The following is a 23605-nucleotide window of genomic DNA, read 5'->3' as shown; positions in this document are numbered from 1 at the left end:
CAACAACAACAAAACTTGATATGTGTATTGTTCTCATCAAGACGGACAACTTTCTAATTTACATTAACGATCTCCGACCAACAGGAAGAGAGATATTTTGGTTTGAATGTGGATTTTCTGAAGAATTTTCTCTCCCTCTCTCTGTGTCTCTGTGTGTGTGAGGGGAGGGGGGATTTGACTATTGCTTTTATATTGTTAATCAAGGTTTCAGGGGCTTTTGGGGTCCTTAACGTGCTCAAAAACTCTTGAAACTTTACATACAAGTCGGAACCCCCTGCCATCAGGGACGGGTTGAAGCTGGTACCCGGGCGTGGCAGGGGGGCTCAACAGCGCCCCCTTGAACGGGGTCCCAAAACTTGGTCCATAGATCAAACACGCTTGCATGAATTAATTTGAAACTCAGTACACATATAGATATCATCGGGCCGAACAACTTTCTAATTTACATTCATTAGCTCCGGCCATCAGGAAGTCAGATATTTTGGTCTGAATGTGGATTTTTTTTGCAAAATCAGCCTCTGAATGTTTAGCAACTCCTCTTAAACTATTTTTTTTATTCCCACCAAACTTTTTCAACATGATGAAAATACATTAAATATGCTAAATTGTGAACGGATAATAAATATCTCAAACGGTTTTGCTATGGCGAGGGATTAAAGTAATGTCCAAAAAGGAAAAACTAAAAGCCTCAAATCTTCTAAAAATGTAATTATATACCATTTATTTCTATATAAAAGTATACAAATATTACAACTAAACCCATTTTTTTCTGTTTTTAAAAAGAATTTTATTCTAATTTTATTCTAAAATTAAAAACAGTAAAAAAAAAAAAAAAAAGTCATACATAGGGCTATTCTGCCCTCTTGCATCCAAAAGGACATCAAAATAGTATATAAAACTTTCTACCAGGTAGGCCAATATTGTATTTAAATATACATTTATTAGGTATGTGTCTGAGGATATTTTCCCACCAGTTAATCGATGTGTGACACGAGCGGGTGCTTTTAAATTGCTAATATAAAAGTGAAAGAAAAATACGGACGTCCGCACGGACATTGATAATGTTGCACACACATATCACACACACGTTGGAAAGAATGATACTTTTAAACATAACACTAAACCGCCATTAAGTGTCGCCAGGCGACCGTCTTAATGAGTGAGTCATTGATTCATTCGTTCAAACGATTCATTTGAATGACTGAGTCATTCATGATTAAGACATATGTTTATGGATTGATCATTCAATCTTTGAGTCAACCGATTCGTTCAAAATGCTGAATCATTCAGAAATGAGAAAACACATTGCTGAGAGATGCGCGTGATGATTCTGCTGTGATCTTTTTGTTTAACTATTTTCGCTGCTGAAACAGAACAAAAACAGTCAATATTGCATCTAAAATGTAAGTGACTTGATTGTAACTGTTTTTTAACCTGTTGTATGAAATCAATGTCACAGTTTCAATCGTGATTGTATTCAGGAAACAGCCTTCTCGTCAAGTGAGGTTGCTTAACTGTTATAAAATATATCAAAACTCCATATTTATAATTTTTATAGTCAGTAAGTTGTTAACTGAGTTTGTTTTTTGTGTGCTGATCTCATTTGTTTACATTTCTCCTGGAGAAGCTGCATGAGCCTCAGCAGCGCAACCTTGTTACCATTGATCAACTGATTACTGGTAATCCATTTATTAACAACTGTTGATTGCAACTTAAAATTAATGTTATAAAATTAGAATAATCTCTCGTTTTAGTGATTCCCAAGTAATTTTTTTGTCATTGACGTTCTAATCAGGCTACTCTGGTCGGGCAAGTAAAATTCTCTTTCAGGTTGGCCTATTGTATTTATATCTAAATATATTAGGGATGTGACTGTGGGAAAATTTTCCCACCGGTTAATCGATGTGTGACACCGCTGGGGGCTTTTGAATCGGTAACTTAAAAACGAAAGTAAAATATGTTCGTCTGCACGGAAATTGATAATGGTGCAGAGCGAGCGCATTGCAATCTTGATATCGCAGTCTGTTCATTATAGCCTTTATAAAATATAATAATAAAATAGTCAACCTAACATATAAAAATTACACTGCTCTGAATAGTATGAATTGTTCTGACTATTTAAACACAGTAATCACCGCTAAACTGTGATGTTTCCAAGCACATATTTGCGCATGTGAAGAGGATAATTTTTTCCCTTCAATAGTGGAACGTGAGTGAAGTACAAAGCCTATAATAAACAAATGTTTAGCATCCAAAAATTTATATATATATATATATATATATATATATATATATATATATATATATACTTAAAATATATATATATATATATATTGTTTTAGTTTTTTTTGTTATATATATATATATATATATATATAAATATAGCTGCGAGCAGCGATGGAGGGCCCAAGCCGGTGACACCGCCACCCAGGTGCCTTTAGTGTAACTAAAGGCACCAGGGTGGCGGTGCCACCGGCTTGGGCCCGCAATCGCTGCTCGCAGCTATATTTATTATTATTTTTCTTACGACTATTCAGGCACTTTTGGGGCCCTTAACATGCTCAAAAACTCTTGAAACTTTGCACACGAGTCAGAACCCGCGGCCATCAGGGCCGGGCTGAAGCTGGTACCCGGGCGTGGCAGGGGGGCTCGACAGCGCCCCCTTGAACGGCGTCCGAAAACTTGGTCCATATATCAAACACGCTTGCATGAATTAGTATGAAACTCGGTACACATATAGATCTTATCGGGCCAAACAATATTCGTGCTTTAAGTTTTACGCCAGCCCAACAGGAAGTCAGCTATTATGCGTTGTTTGAAAAACGTACGCTCTGGAATTTAAAATACTCCTCCTAGGAAATTCATCCATTCGCCTCCAAACTCGGTCAGCATAAAGTCAAGACATTGAGGATGCTAAATTGCGGACGGATTTTTGATATCTCGAACGGTTTGGCAGTGGCGAGGAAACAAATTTATGGCGAGAAAAGAGAAACAGGAAGTGCTTTATAACTTCTGCATACATTAACTGATCTTGATGAAACTTCAGCAGTGTGTTCGTTGTAAGAGGCCGATCACATGGATGTGACTATTGTGAGTCAAAGTTATAGCGCCACCAACTGGCAACAGGAAGTGTGTCACTTTCAAAATGCTTTGAAATCATCCTCTTATTTTTACCCGATTTGCTTAAAACTTTATGTGTATAATGTAGACACACGGCAGATGTAGACCTGTGAAAGGATTATTGATATCTTAGATACTGTTGCCGTGGCAACGAATCAAACTTTAAGATTCTTTTCGGATGCTTTTGAGACTATTCACATGCTTGAAAATGCATGAAACTCGACAGACACATCACATTTATTATCCAGTAGACATGTGCAAAGTTTCAGAAACGAGCGTGGTGGAATGGCTCAGTAGCGCCACCTTTAGTCAAAAATGGGGGCTTCGTTTTTCCTAAAATCACAAAACTTGGTACGTATATTGTTCTCATCAAGCCGGACAACTTTCTAATTTACAGTCATTAGCTCAGACCAGCAGGAAGTCAGATATTTTGGTTTGAATGTGGACTTTCTGGAGAATTTTCTCTCTCTCTCTGTGTGTCTGTGTGTGTGTGTGTGTGGGGGGGGGGGGGGTTGTCTATTCCACTTAATCTTTGTTTTTCAAGGTTTCAGGGGCTTTTGGGGCCCTTAACGTGCTCAAAAACTCTTGAAACTTTTCACACAGGTCAGAACCCACGGTCATCAGGGCCGGGCTGAAGCTGGTACCCGGGCGTGGCAGGGGGGCTCAACAGCGCCCCCTTGAACACGGTCTGAAAACTTGGTCCATATATCAAACACGCTTGCATGAATTAATATGAAACTCGGTACACATATAGATCTCTTCGGGCCGAACAACTTCCGCACTCTCTAAGTTATTAGCTCCGCCCAACAGGAAGTCGGCTATTATGGGTTGTTTGGAAAACGCTTGCTGTGGAATTTGAAACACTCCTCCTAGAGAATTAATTCAGTCGCCCCGAAACTCGGGCAGCATGAAGTCAAGACATTGAGGATGCTAAATTGCGGACGGATTTTTGATATCTCAAACGGTTTGGCCGTGGCGAGGAAACGAATTTATGGCGAGAAAAGAGAAAAACGAAGTGTTATAACTTCTGCATACATTAACTGATCTTGATGAAACTTCAGCAGTGTGTTTGTGGTAAGAGGCCGATCAGATGGATGTAACTATTGTGAGTCAAAGTTGTAGCGCCACCAACTGGCAGCAGGAAGTGTGTCACTTTCTAAATGCTTTTGACAAAAGTGGGGGGGTTAGTTTTACCCACAGTTACAAAAATCAGTACGTATATTGGTCTCATCGAGCCGGACAACTTTCTAATTTACAGTCATTATCTCCGACCAACAGGAAGTCAGATATTTTGGTTTGAAGTGGGTTTTTTGGAGAATTTTCTCTCTCTCTCACACAGTGTTTTTTAAATAAGTTAGATTTTTTATATATATATTTTTATATTATTTTATGCCTAAACATACCCAGTCACAAAAAAAAATATTAAAGCTATTCTATGGCTTTATATCACTTTAACACGTTAAAGGGCTCATACTGTAGGCCTACATTTTGTCTAATTATTTCCAATGCTATCACGGATCATAACCTCATCATCTAGAAACTGCCACTCAGAATACATACATAGGACATAAAGACATCATAGGGGATTGTGAACATATTTCACCATATTTCAACTTCATCTTCATTACATATATATATATTTTTTTTTTTTTTTTTTTTGTGACAAGACAGAGAATATTACTTGTCTGATATATATATATATATATATATATATATATATATATATATATATTTTGTTACATTTTTATATATATATATATATATATAAATATAGCTGCGAGCAGCGATGGAGGGCCCAAGCCGGTGACACCGCCACCGCGGTGCCTTTAGTGTAACTAAAGGCACCAGGGTGGCGGTGCCACCGGCTTGGGCCCGCAATCGCTGCTCGCAGCTATATTTTATTATTATTAGGGCCCAAGCCCTGAAAGGGCGAAGGCCCTATTGTTTTCGGTAGGATTATTTATTATTATTCTTCTTCTTCTTCTTATTCTTATTTTTCTGTCAACCTTTCGGGCACTTTTGAGACCCTTAACGTGCTCGAAAACTCTTGAAACTTTGCACACGGGTCAGAACCCGCGGCCATCAGGGCCGGGCTGAAGCTGGTACCCGGGCGTGGCAGGGGGGCTCAACAGCGCCCCCTTGAACGGGGTCCGAAAACTTGGTCCATACATCAGACACGCTTGCATGTAATAATATGAAACTCGGTACACATATAGATCTCATCGGGCCGAACAACTTTCGTACTTTTACTTTTTACGCCAGCCCAACAGGAAGTCGGCTATTATGGGTTGTTTGGAAACGCATGCTGTGGAATTTAATGTACTCCTCCTAGGGAATTCATCCATTCGCCTCCAAACTCGGTCAGCATGAAGTCAAGACATTGAGGATGATAAATTGCGGACGGATTTTTGATATCTCGAACGGTTTGGCTGTGGCGAGGAAGCAAATTTATGGCGAATAATGGAAACAGGAAGTGTGTTATAACTTCTGCATACATTAACTGATCTTGATTAAACTTCAGCAGTGTGTTCGTTGTAAGAGGCCGATCACATGGATGTGACTATTGTGAGTCAAAGTTATAGCGCCACCAACTGGCAGCAGGAAGTGTGTCACTTTCAACATGCTTTTGACAAAAGTGGGCGGGTTAGTTTTAACTACAGTAAAAAAATAAATTTTGTATATTGTACTCATCAAGCCGGACAACTTTCTAATTTACATTCATTAGCTCCGGCCATCAGGAAGTCAGATATTTTGGTCTGAATGTGGATTTTTTTGCAAAATCAGCCTCTGAATTTTTAGCCACTCCTCTTAAACTATTTATTTTATTCACACCAAACTTTTTCAACATGATGAAAATACATTAAATATGCTAAATTGTGAACGGATAATAAATATCTCAAACGGTTTTGATATGGCGAGGGATTAAAGTAATGTCAAAAAAGGAATCAGAAAACATCTCATATCTTCTACAAATGTAATTATACACCGTTTATTTTTATAGAAAATTATACAAATATTAGAACTAAACCCATTTTCTGTTTTTGCCATTCAAGAAGTATAAAAAAAGTTAACAACAGGCTATTTAGTGCTATTTGGTTCAACAAAAAACCAAACATAGGGCTATACTGCCCTCTTGTGTCCAAAAGGATATAAATATAGTATATTAAACTTTTTACTAGGTAGGCCTATATTGTATTTAAATATAAATGTATTGGGTATATGACTGTGAGGATATTTTCCCATCGGTTAATCGACGTGTGACACGAGCGGGTGCTTTTAAATCGCTAATATAAAAGTGAAAGTAAAATTCGGACGTCCGCACGGACATTGATAATGGTGCACGTTGGAAAGAATGATACTTTTAAACATAATACTAAACCGCCATTAGGTGTCGCCAGGCGACCATCTTAATGAGCGAGTCATTGATTCATTCGTTCAAACGATTCATTCGAATGACTGAGTCATTCATGATTGAGACAGATGTTTATGGATTGATCATTGAATCTTTGAGTCAACCGATTCGTTTCAAAATGCTGAATCATTCAGTAATGAGAAAACAAGTTGCTGTGAGATGCGCGATGGTTCTGCTGTGATCTTTGTTTAACTATTTTTGCTGCTGAAACAGAACAAAAACAGTCAATATTGCATCTAAAATGTAAGTGACTTAATTGTAACTGTTTATTAACCTGTTGTATGAAATCAATGTCACAGTTTAAATCGTGATTGTATTCAGGAAATAGTAGCCTACTCGTCAAGTGAGGTTGCTTAACTCTATGTTATAAAATATATAAAAACTCCATATTTGTAATTTTTATAGTCAGTATGTTGTTAACTGGGTTGCTTTTTTGTGTGCTGCGCTCATTTGTTTACAATTCTCCTGGAGAAGCTGCATGAGCCTCAGCAGGGCAACCTTGTTACCATTGATCAGTAATACATTTATTATTAACTGCTGATTGCAACTTAAAATGAATGTAATGAAATTAGAATAATCTCTCGTTTTAGTGATTCCCAAGTTATTTTTTTGTGTTATTGACGTTCTAATCAGGCTATACTCTGGTCGGGCAAGTAAAATTCTCTTTCAGGTAGGCCTATTGTATTTATATATAAATATATTAGGGATGTGACTGTGATACAATTTTCCCACCGGTTAATCGACGCGTGACACCGCTGAGGGCTTTTAAATCGCTAACTTAAAAGCGAAAGTAAAATACAGACGTCCGCACAGACATTGATAATGGTGCGGAGTAGAGCGAGCATTTTCAATGTATTCCTATGGAAGTAGGAATAAACTAATACATTTTATTTATGTTTTTATGTGTCCACTGTTCAACCGCAACAGCGTCACACACACACACACACATTCCATAATTGCAATCTTGACATCGCAGCCTGTTCATTATAGCCCTAATACAATATAATAATAAAAATAGTCAACAAAAGATATACGAATTACACTGCTCTGTTTAAATAGCCAGTAGTACAATTTGTACCATTCACAGTAAGCAGAGCTCCGCTGTGATGTTTCCAAGCACATTTTTGCGCGTGTGAAGAGGATGATTTTTTCCATCGATATTGGAACACGAGTGAAGTACAAAGCCTATAATAAAGAATAGTTTAGCATCCAAATACATCGCAAATATTGAAACATTTTGATTCTACTGAGAGGGTTACGTGAGACCAACACGGCTTACTTTCGTTTTTATTTTTACATTAAATTTAAAGGATTTGTTGTGGAATATTTTGAGTGTATCATAAAATCAGAGACAAGTAATATTTTCTGTCTTATATATATATATATATATATATATATATATATATATATATATATATGTGTGTGTGTGTGTGTGTGTGTGTATATATATATATATATATATATATATATATATATATATATATATATATATATATATATATATAAATATAGCTGCGAGCAGCGATGGAGGGCCAAAGCCGGCGGCACCGCCACCCCGGTGCCTTTAGGTAACTAAAGGCACCGGGGTTGCGGTGCCACCGGCTTGGGCCCGCAATCGCTGCTCGCAGCTATATTTCTTCTTATTCTTATTTTTCTGTCAACCTTTCGGGCACTTTTGAGACCCTTAACGTGCTCGAAAACTCTTGAAACTTTGCACACGGGTCAGAACCCGCGGCCATCAGGGCCGGGCTGAAGCTGGTACCCGGGCGTGGCAGGGGGGCTCGACAGCGCCCCCTTGAACGGGGTCCGAAAACTTGGTCCATACATCAGACACGCTTACATGTAATAATATGAAACTCGGTACACATATACAGTGCCCTCCACAATTATTGAACCCCCTGGTAAATATGATCAAAATTAGCTGCAAAAAATAAATCTGCATCGATTATCCTTGTGATCTTTCATTCAAAAAATGTGCAAAATTCTAACCTTTCATTGAAGTAAAAGAATTGAAAGTGGGGGGAAATCACATTATGAAATAAATGTTTTTCTCCAAAACACGTTGGCCACAATTATTGAAACCCTTTTATTAAATACTTTTTGCAATCTCCTTTTGCCAAGATGAGCTCTGAGTCTTCTCCTATAATGCCTGATGAGTTTGGAGAACACCTGACAAGAGATCAGAGATCATTCCTCCACACAGAATCTCTCCAGATCCTTCAGATTCCCAGATCCATGTTGGTGCTTCTCCTCTTCAGTTCACTCCACTCATCAGGTCAGGGGACTGGGACGGTCATGGCAGAAGCTTCATTTTGTGCTCCACAACAAATTTTTGTGTTGATTTTGATGTTTGTTTTGGATCGTTGTCCTGAAGGAAGATCCAACCACGGCCCATTATAAGATTTCTAGCAGAAAGCATCAGGTTTTGATTTTTTATCTGTTGATATTTGATAGAATCCACAATGCCATGTATCTGAACAAGAAGTCCAGGACCTCCAGCAGAAAAATATGCCCACAACATTAAAGATCCAATGGTATATTAAATTGTACACATGGGGTACTTTTTATCCTTGTGTTCACCAAACCCATCTAGTGTGTTTGCTGCCAAAAAGCTCTGTTTTAGTCTCATCTGACCACAGAACCCTGTGTTGTTTGAAGATCCAGTCGTGTCTGACAATTAAATTTGCTGGAATTTGTTTTTGGATGAGCGAGGAGTTTTTTTTTTAAAGCCTCCCAAACAACATGTGGGGATGTAGGGGTTGTTTGATAATTTTTTTTTTAGGCTTTCTGACCCCCAAGACTCAACTAATCTCTGCAATTCTCCATCTGTGATCCTTGAAGAGTCTTTGGCCACTCAAACTTTCATACTCGCCATGCATTAAGACAGTATAGACACACGTCCTTTTCCTGGCAGATTCATAACATCTTTAGTTGGTTATAACTTCTTAATTATTGCCCTGATGGTCAAAATTGGGATTTTCAATTCTTTAGCTACTGTCTTACAGCCACTTTCTAGTTTGTGATGCTCAACAATCTTTTGCTGCACATCAGAACTATATTCTGTGGTTTTACTCATTGTGATGGATGATTAAGGGGATTTGGCCTTTGTGTTTCCTCATATTTAAACTCCTGTGAAACACGAAGTCATAGCTGGACAGTTTCATGTTCCTAGTCACCCTGGTGTACTAAAAAAGGTAAATATTAATGGGAATATACTTCAGAGATATTTTACTCGTAAAAAATTCTAGGGGTTTCAATAATTGTGGCCAACGTGTTTTGGAGAAAAACATTTATTTCATAATGTGATTTCCCCCCACTTTCAATTCTTTTACTTCAATGAAAAGTTAGAATTTTGCACATTTTTTGAATGAAAGATCACAAGGATAATCGATGCAGATTTATTTTTTACAGCCAATTTTGATCATATTTACCAGGGGGTTCAATAATTGTGGAGGGCACTGTAGATCTCATCGGGCCGAACAACTTTCCTACTTTTACTTTTTACGCCAGCCCAACAGGAAGTCGGCTATTATGGGTTGTTTGGAAACGCATGCTGTGGAATTTAATGTACTCCTCCTAGGGAATTCATCCATTCGCCTCCAAACTCGGTCAGCATGAAGTCAAGACATTGAGGATGCTAAATTGCGAACGGATTTTTGATATCTCGAACGGTTTGGTCGTGGCGAGGACACGAATTGATGGCGAATAATGGAAACAGGAAGTGTGTTATAACTTCTGCATACATTAACTGATCTTGATTAAACTTCAGCAGTGTGTTCGTTGTAAGAGGCCGATCACATGGATGTGACTATTGTGAGTCAAAGTTATAGCGCCACCAACTGGCAGCAGGAAGTGTGTCCCTTTCAAAATGCTTTGAAATCACCCTCTTATTTTTACTCGATTTGCTTCAAAGTTTATGTGTATAATGTAAACACACGGCAGATGTAGACCTGTGAAAGGATTTTTGATATCTTTAATACTGTTGCCATGGCAACGCTTCAAACTTTAATATTCTTTTTTGATGCTTTTGAGACTCTTAACATACTTGAAATTGGATGAAACTCGACAGACACATCACATTTATTAGCCCGTAGACATGTGCAAAGTTTCAGAAACGGGCGTGGTGAGGGGCTCAGTAGCGCCACCTTTAGTCATAAGTGGGGGGGTTAGTTTTATCAACAGCAACAAAACTTGGTATGTGTATTGTTCTCATCAAGACGGACAACTTTCTAATTTACATTAACGATCTCCGACCAACAGGAAGAGAGATATTTTGGTTTGAATGTGGATTTTCTGAAGAATTTTCTCTCCCTCTCTCTGTGTTTCTGTGTGTGTGAGGGGAGGGGGGATTTGACTATTGCTTTTATATTGTTAATCAAGGTTTCAGGGGCTTTTGGGGTCCTTAACGTGCTCAAAAACTCTTGAAACTTTACATACAAGTCGGAACCTGCGGCCATCAGGGCCTGGCTGAAGCTGGTACCCGGGCGTGGCAGGGGGGCTCAACAGCGCCCCCTGGAATGGGGTCCGAAAACTTGCTCCATAGATCAAACTAGCTTGCATGAATTAATATGACACTCGGCACACGCATAGATCTCATCGGGCCGAACAACTTTCGTGCTCTAAGTTTTGCGCCAGCCCAACAGGAAGTCGGCTATTATGGGTTGTTTGGAAAACGCTTGCTGTGGAATGCGAAGTACTCCTCCTAGAGAATTCATCCAATCCCCACCAAACTCGGTGTGCATGAAGTCAAGACATTGAGGATTCTAAATTGCAGACGGATTTTTGATATCTCGAACGGTTTGGCCGTGGCGAGGAAACAAATTTATGGCGAGAAAAGAGAAACACGAAGTGGAATAACTTCTGCATACATTAACTGATCTTGGTGAAACTTCAGCAGTGTGTTCGTGGTAAGAGGCCGATCAGATGGATGTAACTATTGTGAGTCAAAGTTATAGCGCCACCAACTGGCAGCAGGAAGTGTGTCACTTTCAACATGCTTTTGACAAAAGTGGGCGGGTTAGTTTTAACTACAGTAAAAAAAAAATAGTTTGTATATTGTACTCATCAAGCCGGACAACTTTCTAATTTACATTCATTAGCTCCGGCCATCAGGAAGTCAGATATTTTGGTCTGAATGTGGATTTTTTTGCAAACTCAGCCTCTGAATTTTTAGCCACTCCTCTTAAACTATTTATTTTATTCCCACCAAACTTTTTCAACATGATGAAAATACATTAAATATGCTAAATTGTGAACGGATAATAAATATCTCAAACGGTTTTGATATGGCGAGGGATTAAAGTAATGTCAAAAAAGGAATCAGAAAACATCTCATATCTTCTACAAATGTAATTATACACCGTTTATTTTTATAGAAAATTATACAAATATTAGAACTAAACCCATTTTATTCTGTTTTTGCAATTCAAGAAGTATAAAAAAAGTTAAAAACAGGCTATTTAGTGCTATTTGGTTCAACAAAAAAGCAAACATAGGGCTATACTGCCCTCTTGTGTCCAAAAGGATATAAATATAGTATATTAAACTTTTTACTAGGTAGGCCTATATTGTATTTAAAGCTGCCGTCGGCAACATTTTTTTGATCATATTCAGTGTAATCGACACTATAATCCGACAGAACAACATAAATAAGGTGGTTTTAGAAAAAAACCCGAGCTTCTAACTCCACCTGGAGCGTGTTATTTGTTTTGCAAAAATCCAGCGCTCCCGCTTCATCAGGTCCAATCAGCGCAGGGGGGTGTGAGATCTGACTGTCAATCACAGATCGTGCACACGCCACAGATCCCCCTCACTCGCGCACGTTAATATCACATGCACACGCCACGCCTGAAGTTCGCCTGGAGATTGCATGAAGCGTGATGGCGGAGAGAAAATCTACTAACAAGCTTCCAATTCCTCGGTTATTGCTATCTATGGCTAGATTAGCCAGGGCAGCCTACCTCCGAGTCCATGGTGTTGATAGATGCTGAAGAGACGGACGCGTTCACAGAAAATCAGGTACACACGCACAGTGACGCACTGACGAGCACGACCTCGATGGGAGGGTGCTCGCTGGTAGTGGGGAGGGGCATGAGAGTTGTAAACATTCAAAATTTTGGCTAATCGACCCAATCTGCCAGACTTGCCGACGGCAGCTTTAAATATAAATGTATTAGGTATATGACTGTGAGGATATTTTCCCATCGGTTAATCGACGTGTGACACGAGCGGGTGCTTTTAAATCGCTAATATAAAAGTGAAAGTAAAATTCGGACGTCCGCACAGACATTGATAATGGTGCACACACGTTGGAAAGAATGATACTTTTAAACATAACACTAAACCGCCATTAGGTGTCGCCAGGCGACCGTCTTAATGAGCGAGTCATTGATTCATTCGTTCAAACGATTCGTTCGAATGACTGAGTCATTCATGATTGAGACAGATGTTTATGGATTGATCATTGAATCTTTGAGTCAACCGATTCGTTCAAAATGCTGAATCATTCAGTAATGAGAAAACAAGTTGCTGTGAGATGTGCGACGGTTCTGCTGTGATCTTTGTTTAACTATTTTTGCTACTGAAACAGAACAAATACAGTCAATATTGCATCTAAAATGTAAGTGACTTAATTATAACTGTTTATTAACCTGTTGTATGAAATCAATGTCACAGTTTCAATCGTGATTTGTATTCAGGAAACAGTAGCCTACTCGTCAAGTGAGGTTGCTTAACTCTATCATAGGTTATAAAATATATAAAAACTCCATATTTGTCATTTTTATAGTCAGTATGTTGTTAACTGGGTTTCTTTTTTGTGTGCTGCGCTCATTTGTTTACGTTTCTCCTGGAGAAGTTGCACGAGCCTCAGCAGCGCAACCTTGTTACCATTGATCAGTAATACATTTATTATCAACTGTTGATTGCAACTTAAAATGAATGTAATAAAATTAGAATAATCTCTCGTTTTAGTGATTCCCAAGTTATTTTTTGTCATTGACGTTCAAATCAGGCTACTCTGGTCGGGCAAGCCAAATTCTCTTTCAGGTAGGCCTATTGTGTATATATATATATATATATTAGGGATGTCGGTTAATCGACAGTGACACCGCTGGGGGCTTTTAAATCGCTAACTTAAAGTAAAATACAGAATGTCTGCACATACTTTAATAATGGTGCTGAGTAGAGCGAGCATTTTCAATGAATTCCTATGGAAGTAGGAATTAACCAAAAAACGTTCGCTCTGTTCTGCTCGTTCCTCGCCGTGGGCGCTCACAGTTATGAATGCCTGTTTAGCCAAGAGCTTTTAGTTTAATTTTAAAATGAACGCCATTTCGGGGGGTGGATTGCTTGAATTTATTTTACAAAAGCACAATGTTGTGTTTTATTGCGAGTGTATATAAATATAAGTAAACACTTTGCAGTTTGAATGATGTCCTGTATGAACAAAATGATGTGCCAATTATGTTTTTATGTGTCTACTGTTAAATCACACACACATTCCAGCATTGCAAACTTGACATCGCAGCCTGTTCATTATAGCCTTAATAAAATATAATAAAATAGTAAACCTAACATATACACACTGCTCTGTTTAAATAGTCAGTAGTACAATTCATACATTCACAGTAAGCACTGCTCCACTGTGATTTTTCCAAGCACATTTTTGCGCGTGTGAAGAGGATGATTTTTTTCCGTCGATATTGGAACACGAGTGAAGTACAAAGCCTATAATAAAGAATAGTTTAGCATCCAAATACATCGCAACTGCTGAAACATTTTGATTGTAATGAAAGGGTTACGTGAGCCCAACACTTACTTTCGTTTTTATTTTTACATTAAATTTAAAGGATTTGTTGTGGAATATTTTGAGTGTATCACAAAATCAGAATAAGGTAAGACAAGTAAAATTTCCCGTCTTTATTATATATATATATATATATATATATATATTTATATATATATAAATATAGCTGCGAGCAGCGATGGAGGGCCCAAGCCGGTGACACCGCCACCCCGGTGCCTTTAGTGTAACTAAAGGCACCAGGGTGGCGGTGCCACCGGCTTGGGCCCGCAATCGCTGCTCGCAGCTATATTTTATTATTATTATTATTATTATTTTGTCAACCTTTCGGGCACTTTTGGGGCCCTTAATATGCTCAAAAACTCTTGAAACTTTGCACACGGGTCAGAACCCGCGGCCATAAATCAAACACACTTGCATGTAATATGAAACTCGGTACACACATAGATCTCATCGGGCCGAACAACTTTCGTGCTCTAAGTTTTACGCCAGCCCAACAGGAAGTCGGCTATTATGGGTTGTTTGGAAACGCATGCTGTGGAATTTGATCTCCTCCTCCTAGGGAATTGATCCAATCGCCTCCAAACTCGGTGTGCATGAAGTCAAGACATTGAGGATGCTAAATTGCAGACGGATTTTAGATATCTCGAACGGTTTGGCCGTGGCGAGGAAACAAATTTATGGCGAATAAGGGACACAGGAAGTGTATTATAACTTCAGCATACATTAGCTGATCTTGCTGAAACTTCCACAGTGTGTTCATTGTCAGAGGCCGATCACATTGATATGACTATTGTGAGTCAAAGTTATAGCGCCACCAACTGGCAACAGGAAGTGTGTCACTTTCAAAATGCTTTGAAATCACTCTCTTATTTTTACCCGATTTGCTTAAAACTTTATGTGTATAATGTAGACACACGGCAGATGTAGACCTGTGAAAGGATTATTGATATCTTAGATACTGTTGCCGTGGCAACGCATCAAACTTTAAAATTCTTTTTGGATGCTTTTGAGACTCTTCACATGCTTGAAAATGCATGAAACTCGACAGACACATCACATTTATTATCCAGTAGACATGTGCAAAGTTTCAGAAACGGGCGTGGTGGAATGGCTCAGTAGCGCCACCTTTAGTCAAAAATGGGGGCTTAGTTTTTCCTAGAATCACAAAACTTGGTACGTATATTGTTCTCATCAAGCCGGACAACTTTCTAATTTATAGTTATTAGCTCAGACCAACAGCAAGTCAGATATTTTGGTTTGAATGTGGATTTTCTGGAGAATTTTCTCTCTCTCTCTCTGTGTCTGTGTGTGTGGGTGGGGGGGGTTGTCTATTCAATTTAATCTTTTTTTTTTTCTTCAAGGCTTCAGGGGCTTTTTGGGCCCTTAACGTGCTCAAAAACTCTTGAAACTTTTCACACAGGTCAGAACCCACGGTCATCAGGGCTGGGCTGAAGCTGGTACCCCGGCGTGGCAGGGGGGCTCAACAGCGCCCCCTTGAACACGTTCTGAAAACTTGGTCCATATATCAAACACGCTTGCATGAATTAATATGAAACTCGGTACACATATAGATCTCTTCGGGCCGAACAACTTCCGCACTCTAAGTTATTAGCGCCGCCCAACAGGAAGTCGGCTATTATGGGTTGTTTGAAAAACGCATGCCGTGGAATTTGATGTACTCATCATAGAGAATTCATCCAATCGCCTCCAAACTCGGTCAGCATGAAGTCAAGAGATTGAGGATGCTAAATTGCGGACGGATTTTTGATATCTCTAACGCTTTGGCCGTGGCGAGGAAACAAATTTTTGGTGAGAAAAGAAAAACACAAAGTGTTATAACTTCTGCACACATAAACTGATCTTGATGAAACCACAGCAGTGTGTTCGTGGTAAGAGGCCGATCACATGGATGTGACTATTGTGAGTCAAAGTTATAGCGCCACCAACTGGCTGCAGGAAGTTTGTCACTTTAAAAATGCTTTGAAATCACTCTCTTATTTTTACCCGATTTGCTTCAAACTTTATGTGTATATTGTAGACACACAGCAGATGTAGACCTGTGAAAGGATTATTGATATCTTAAATACTGTTGCCATGGCAATGCATCGAACTTTAATATTCTTTTTTGATGCTTTTGAGACTCTTAGCATGCTTGAAATTGCATGAAACTCGACAGACACATCACATTTATTAGCCAGTAGACATGTGCAAAGTTTCAGAAACGGGCGTGCTGGAATGGCTCAGTAGCGCCACCTTTTGATCAAAGTGGGGGGTTAGATTCATCTACAGCAACGACACTTGCTATGTATATTGTTCTCATCAAGTTTGGAGAACGCTTGCTCTGGAATTTGAAATAATCCTCCTAGGCAATTTTTTCAATAGGGGGAAAAAAGAATATACATATACATACACATACACACATATATATATACAGCAATGGAGGGCACAAGCCGGTGACACCGCCACCCCGGTGCCTTTAGTGCTCGCAGCTATATTTTTATTTGTTGTTTGTTTATTTTCAAATATAAAACTTGCTGAAATGTTTTCAGTGTGAGCATCAGTTATTTTTGAACATTTTCATCTCGTTTTAACAATTTTTTTTATAATTTTGGGTCACTATTATCGTGATATGAAATTTTCATACCGTCCCATCCCTACTGGGCCATATATATATATATATATATATATATATATATATATATATATATATATATATATATACACATACATATATACATATACAGATATATAGCAATCAGATGCAATCAACTGAAACTGTCTGTAACCAAGTAGTTCATACAAAAAGAACAACAAAGGAACAGCGTTCCTCAGGGTATCTTGTTTGTCCACTTGGATCTCCAAGAGGTCGTAACAGTATCTATTGTTTGTAGCCCTTTTATCTTCAGGTATAAAGAACTTCACACTACTACTGCTGAATAACTGCTACACTACTACCTTCAATAAATTCTTCTCCCCACAAGAACATATATAACATTATGACCGCCTTTCTAATATTGTGTTGGTCCCCCTTGCTTTTAGGACTACCATAAAACAAGGAAACTATATGCGTTTTTTTTCTGAGTGCCTGCATAGATGTATATTATAGATGAACATATTTCATGTATTCATTGTAAAGCCAAGCTTCTAAGCTTTAAAATGACACTGATTTTTTAGCTGATCAAGCAAGTGGTTATGAAGTTACAGGACGAAAACTTTGTTTGACTCTAGCTTTTTACTTTTACTCTGTTTTACTTGAAAATGTCCGTCACTATGCAACAAATAATGGTTGCGCTTGTTCATTTTCATTGAAGCAATAGCGAAGATTAAAAAGCATTTGGTGAACCCTCTGAGGTTGAGAAACGCGCCGACGCGTTTTGCTGGATTTTTTTCACATAGCAGCAACATAAACTTAAATTACTCCGTCATTTATGGTTATACAGAAAAAAGAAATATAAAAAAATAATCTGTGATATTTCTACTTTTATATGTGTCCACTTACAATCAAATCAAAACATTGTGCTTTTGTAAAATAAAGAAAATAAACAGGGTGTGCGTTCTGCCTCTCCGTCGCGGTGAACTTTTTTTTCTTGAGCACATCTATAAACTGAAACAAAACTCAGCGAATACTTCTCACACATTTATGAGCCATATACCTTTATACACATTTAAGTGTGTACTTTTAAATGATCGGATTCAATCTGAAAACAAATATTCTCTGTTTAAGTAATTTGTATAAAACCAACAGGATGTCCAGTATCTCAAACGCTTGCTAATTACTTTTTAATTCGACACGCCCACTCGCGCAAAAGAGATTCACATGCAAATCTCCACATGGGACGCGAACGCCCTCGTTACCTCAAACACAAAACACCAAAAAACTTCACAAGTCTCTGCTTTTCGAAGACACGTCTGAGCTTACATTGGATTTACCTAGGAAGAAGAAGAACGCGATTTGAAGACAAGAAAGATGTAAAGGCAAGAAATTCTTACTTATTAGTTTATGGTATTGTTGCATAAACTTCACATTGCAGTTGAACTGTTGCTAGATATATGGTGAATATTATACTATTTAGACCCGTGTTTCCTGTTAAATACTGTTTGTGGATATCTGCTCAAACATAGATATGTATAACCATAATGTTTAATATTTTGGAGCGCGATGGCGTTTGAATGTATCATATTTTGGAGCGCGCTGTGGGTTTTAATGTATCATATTTTGGAGCGCGATTGCGTTTGAAAGGAAAAATGCACCAAACATTAGGCTTTATGTTTTTACTATTATCTCATTTCATATCATCATAACGAATGGAAACATTTGAAGTAACATATGATAATCAATATATTTTTCTCTAGCGTAGTTGTTCTTGAAATCTTTTGGAAGATTTAATTTATTGTTATTATTATTTTATGCAGCACTGCGTAGCCTATGCCTACAAGGCACAACAAACCTGGTGTTCATTATTGTTGGAAACGTGTGTGTGTGTGTGTATTCTGTGAATTTTAAAAAGAAATTTTAACCAGAAAAATCTAAAATCTATTCCCAAAATCGTGCAGCCCTATAGTTTCTCTTGATATCAGTATGTTCACAGTTTTTTCTTTTTTTTTTTTTTTAGGGACCAGATGCAACTGAGTCCTGCTGACTTCAACATTCACATGAGTCTCTGTACATGAACATGGTAAAGTGAAAATCAAACACCTTGGAAATTAAAGGTATGTACAATGTTTTTAGGAATGGCACAAAGGTCTTTGGATCATTGTTTTCAATGTGCTCTTTTGTCATTTGTATTTTTGGATTGTGTTGTTTTGTAAATAAATCCAAACAATCTAAAAGCCATTCTTTTTTAAATCTCCTCATTCTTTGTGCAAGGTTGCTCTGAATGACAGGGCCTGATCGCTCCTAATAGGGCAGTTAGGGGAGTGTCTTTGTCTTTCTCAGGTGTTAGAAGGCTTACATATTCATGAGTAGGGTTGGGTACCGAAACCCGGTTCCAATAGAGAACCGGTTCCGACGTAAACGGTAGTATCGAGATCGAATAAGAACGCAACTTTCGGTGCCTGATTTCGGTGCCTGACTTTTTTCACCGCATCTCGCGGCACGAATGATCCAATAACAAAACATCTCCAGTTAACCAGCAGAGCATTCATTTAGTTTGTTTGTTAAATAAGAGACGATCTAGCGCTGAACTGTGTTTTTTTAAATGATCAAAGTGCTCGTTGCCGCTGCGATCAGTGGCGCGGATTCTTGTGGCTCGCGCACACCGGTTTCTTCATGCGCGCTTCAATACGTTGGACGCGGACGCGCTTCAATACGTTGCAGAGATCGATCTATTTATGAGGCGTCGTCTGAGTATGTGCGCGGAGAGTTTGTGTGTGCGTGCTCGCGTCTCAGATGAGTATGTGCGCGAGTGTGTGTGTGTGTGTGTGTATGTGTGTGTGTGTGTGTATGTGTGTGTGTATGTGTGTGTGTGTGTGCTCGCGTCTCAGATGAGTATGTGCGTGAGTTTGTGTGTGTGTGTGTGTGCTCGCGTCTAAGATGAGTATGTGCGTGAGTTTGTGTGTGTGTGTGTGTGTGTGTGTGTGTGAGCTCGCGTCTCAGATGAGTATCTGCGCGGAGAGTTCCGCGCGTCTCGTGTGTGTAGAGTTTGTGTGTGTGTGTGTGTGTGTGTGTGTGTGTGTGTGTGTGTGTGTGTGTGCTCGCGTCTCAGATGAGTTTGTGCGCGAGTTTGTGTGTGTGTGTGTGTGTGTGTGTGTGTGTGTGTGCGCGCTCACGTCTCAGATGAGTATGTGCGCGAGTTTGTGTGTGTGTGTGTGTGTGTGTGCGCGCTCGCGTCTCAGATGAGTATGTGCGTGAGTTTGTGTGTGTGTGTGTGTGTGTGTGTGTGTGTGTGTGCTCGCGTCTCAGATGAGTATGTGCGCAGAGAGTTCCGCGCGTCTCGTGTGTGTAGAGTTTGTGTGTGTGCGCGTGAGCGACTTTAGATGTGACGTTGTGCATTTCATATAGTTGGAGCATTCAGCAGTATACATGTATGTGTGACTACTTAGTATATGTGTATGCAAGCGTTTTATGTGTGCGTGAATGAAGTTCGATTTAAGCCTTAGACGGCGCCTCATATCTATTAGTTCTGGTGAAATCAAAAAATATAGCCTAATGCACACAAAGTGTCCCTGCTTGATATACAACCACTGATGAGCATAATCGGTTTAAAAAAAACAAAACAAACAAACATACAAACAAAAAACTACGAATGCGGATTAGAACCCAAAACCTCTGACATTCTTGACTAAAGTTCAAGTTCAGCTGCAGTGTTCCTCTTCGGGTAAGTCTAGTATTTTAATGCCAACTGCAAATCTTGCATACCAAGTATGAAGTATATCAAGTATATTTATATGAGGCTATACTATGTGTGTTAAATATTTCTGCTCAGTGTCAGATATTTCTCTGTTTTGTAAAAGTCTATAATATATAATACGTTATTTAATATATATAAATAATATGAGAAGAGAATTTTTTTTTGATCTTAACTTAAGTGTTTTCGGCTACATCAGTAGCCTTTTAAACGGCACAATTTTTTTATTTAATCAGAAATCAGAAAATCTTTTTCAGAAAACACACACAGGTATTATTTTTTTGATAAAGTGTGTGCGGTTTCGTTTTCTTAAGTACCGGTTTAAGAACCGTTTAAGCACCGGAACCGTTTGAAAAATACCGAGTAGGTACTGGTATCGGATAAAACCCAACCGATACCCAACCCTATTCATGAGATGATCACGCCTCTTCGCATATGGCTTTGTCACACAAAACACGTCTTAGAAATTTTAAATCAATATATTGTCTAATCTGAATGAGCAGTCAGGGTGATTTTCACATAGTTTTGGAGCAAATATTCTAGGCTATGTCATACAATTTTCAAAAGTCTTGTGAAGAAATAATCAGTATGGGTTTCATGGCCTTATTTCAGTGAGAATTTTTTTTTGTATTTTCACAAACCACGCATAAATGTCATTATCTCAAAACTACAAACTTTTACATACATGCTGCTGATATATTATTGTAGCAGAGTTTGTGCTGAATACAGTGTAATTAGACTTTAGCCATGAAAATGTCACTAGTAACAGAAAAAAACACAAATGTCAGAGCATGTCAGAACACATCCAGGGCCCAGAAAACAGCTCAGACCTCAGAGGGTTAACCGAAAAGACATTGTTATTTTTTTTGTGTGTGTGTGCATTGTACTGTATTGATCTGTCCACCTAAAACACATTTTTGGTAATGAGGATGAAAGAGGAAGCTGGAGCAACACTTTTTTTCTCGTGTGTGTGTGTGTGTGTGTGTGTGTGTGTGTGTGTGTGTGTGTGTGTGTGTGTGTGTGTGTGTGTGTGTGTGTGTGTGTGTGGTGTGTGTGGTGTGTGTGTGGTGTGTGGGTGGGTGTGTGTGTGTGTGGTTAAACTGGTTCATTTCTTCTTCTGGCTAGTAGAAGTTCTGAATGTCCTGTAACTTAATTTTGTAGCCAAATTGGCCAGTGAGTGAAAAAGTTAAACTCAAACCCTGTAGGTATTTTATGTAAACTCTCACACTTTATGTGCTTCTATTTTAGAACACTTGATTCTTTTTTTTTAAATCAAAATAACAAAAGCATTGCAGTTGCGATAAAATTGCTTTAAATATGCAACTTCACTGCATAGAGATGGGCACTCCAGTTAGTGACTCAGACTCGAGTTGCATTTTAATAAATTTCAGACTTGTGAATATTTTAAAGTCTTTTATCCTTAACTACTGATATCATACCGTATACATACTGGGAACTATATTCTCAGCAGGTGAAGCACTGCTACTTGGGCGGAGTGATTTGCTCACAGCACCCGAGAAGCCCCGTGGTGAGGAGCAGAGAGTTCGCTCAGAGTTGGAGTAAATCAATCCGCAGAAGTAGTAGTGCTTCGCCTTCTGAGAATATAGTTCCCAGTATGTATACGGTTAGAAAATGGCTGTCTCTCATGTGACCTTGTTATTTGTACACGCTGTGACTATATAAAAAAAAAAAAAAACACAACATGTAAATAGGAAAAAGTTGGCATTATTTTGTCACTTATTGGGACCAGTAGGCTAGATGGAGCCGTTTACCTCCAGCATTGTGCTAAGCTAGGCTAATGGTGGGTGCGTCAGACAGAGTTACCGGCCGCGGGCCGCACGGAGATGAGAAGGGTATGTATGGACTTATCTAACTCTGGGGGATACGGTGAATAAGCTAAAGTCCCCAAAAGTCGGCGTGTTCCTTTAAAAGTAGACATCAAGCTTTATATAGATATATTTCTGAGTTTTTGTTCATTTATGAGACGAGCTCCAGTTCACAAGCAATGCTAGTGATCGCGCCGGCGCCTCCATGTCCTGATTATATTGTCTGCAATATTTGCTTCTTATTTATTAAATCCAGGCAATTGGTTGATGAAACATTGATTAAAATTAAGGTACAATTTATACAAAACGAAATTCACTTTAAAGAAATGCTTTACAAGTGTCTTCAATGGTGGGATCTTTGAAATGTTTGAAAGATGATGCATCCGTGTTGCTCAAAGAAGTACTTTTCTTCCTCCTGATGAACAAAAACAAAATGAGTGGTTTGATGTAGTTTCTAAGCACAATGATGGATCTGTGGAAGATGTTGAACGATGGTTGAATGAAGCTAAGAATCTTGAGGCAAAATGCTCAAATAACAGAATCAAATTCTACTCAACATTATGCAAATCTTTGCTCATCACTTTCTGTTATTCATGATTCAAGAGCAATGGATAACTTTGCAGAACCTCAACTGAGTTGTGATTCTAATATTCCATCTTCTGCTGAACCAGTTATCATCTAACCTGGGCAGGAAAACGACGACAAATGGATCTCGAACCAGTCGATCTTCCATTGTATCTGCTCATCTTAAGGTTAAGGCCGAAATGGCAGCCTTGTTGGCACATCAGAAAATGTTAATCATGGAAACATGTATTGGAGAAGGAAGAGGAGGATTTGAAGAGGAGAAAAAAAACAAATGGAACTGGACACTAAAATTGCTGTATCCATGGCCAAGATGAAAATGTATAGCGACGTGAAATCAGAACAAAGTGATTGTACAAATTTCTTCTGATGCCAGTGCATTAAGGGTAAGAAATACTGGAACACTAGTTCTCTTAACCCTAATGTAGAGCCATTTTAACCTTCAAGTTCACATTCAATGCCACTACAGCCACCTGTATCTTATACACAGGCTCAAGCAGCACCAGAGAAT

General features: G+C 38.6%; 1 protein-coding gene and 2 long non-coding RNA genes across 3 annotated transcripts in view; 2 read left to right on the top strand and 1 right to left on the bottom strand.

Moving 5' to 3' along the window:
- Nucleotides 1–19141, top strand: part of LOC309478026 — a 112404-nt gene extending 93263 nt beyond the window's left edge. Inside the window, exon 2 of the long non-coding RNA XR_014198764.1 lies at nt 19050–19141. This is a non-coding gene — a long non-coding RNA (uncharacterized lncRNA). The remainder of the gene's footprint in view (nt 1–19049) is intronic.
- Nucleotides 1–23605, bottom strand: part of rnf121 (ring finger protein 121) — a 221152-nt gene that overhangs the window by 111205 nt on the left and 86342 nt on the right. The window lies entirely within an intron of this gene.
- LOC309477992 overlaps nt 1–23605 on the top strand; it is a 165862-nt gene that overhangs the window by 110273 nt on the left and 31984 nt on the right. The gene's annotated exons all lie outside the window — the stretch shown is intronic.

Source organism: Leuciscus leuciscus (assembly GCF_965113295.1).
Source record: "Leuciscus leuciscus genome assembly, chromosome: 16".
Taxonomy (NCBI): Eukaryota; Metazoa; Chordata; class Actinopteri; order Cypriniformes; family Leuciscidae; genus Leuciscus; species Leuciscus leuciscus.
Note: the sequence above shows the minus strand (reverse complement) of the source record. Positions and strands in the feature narration are given on the sequence as shown.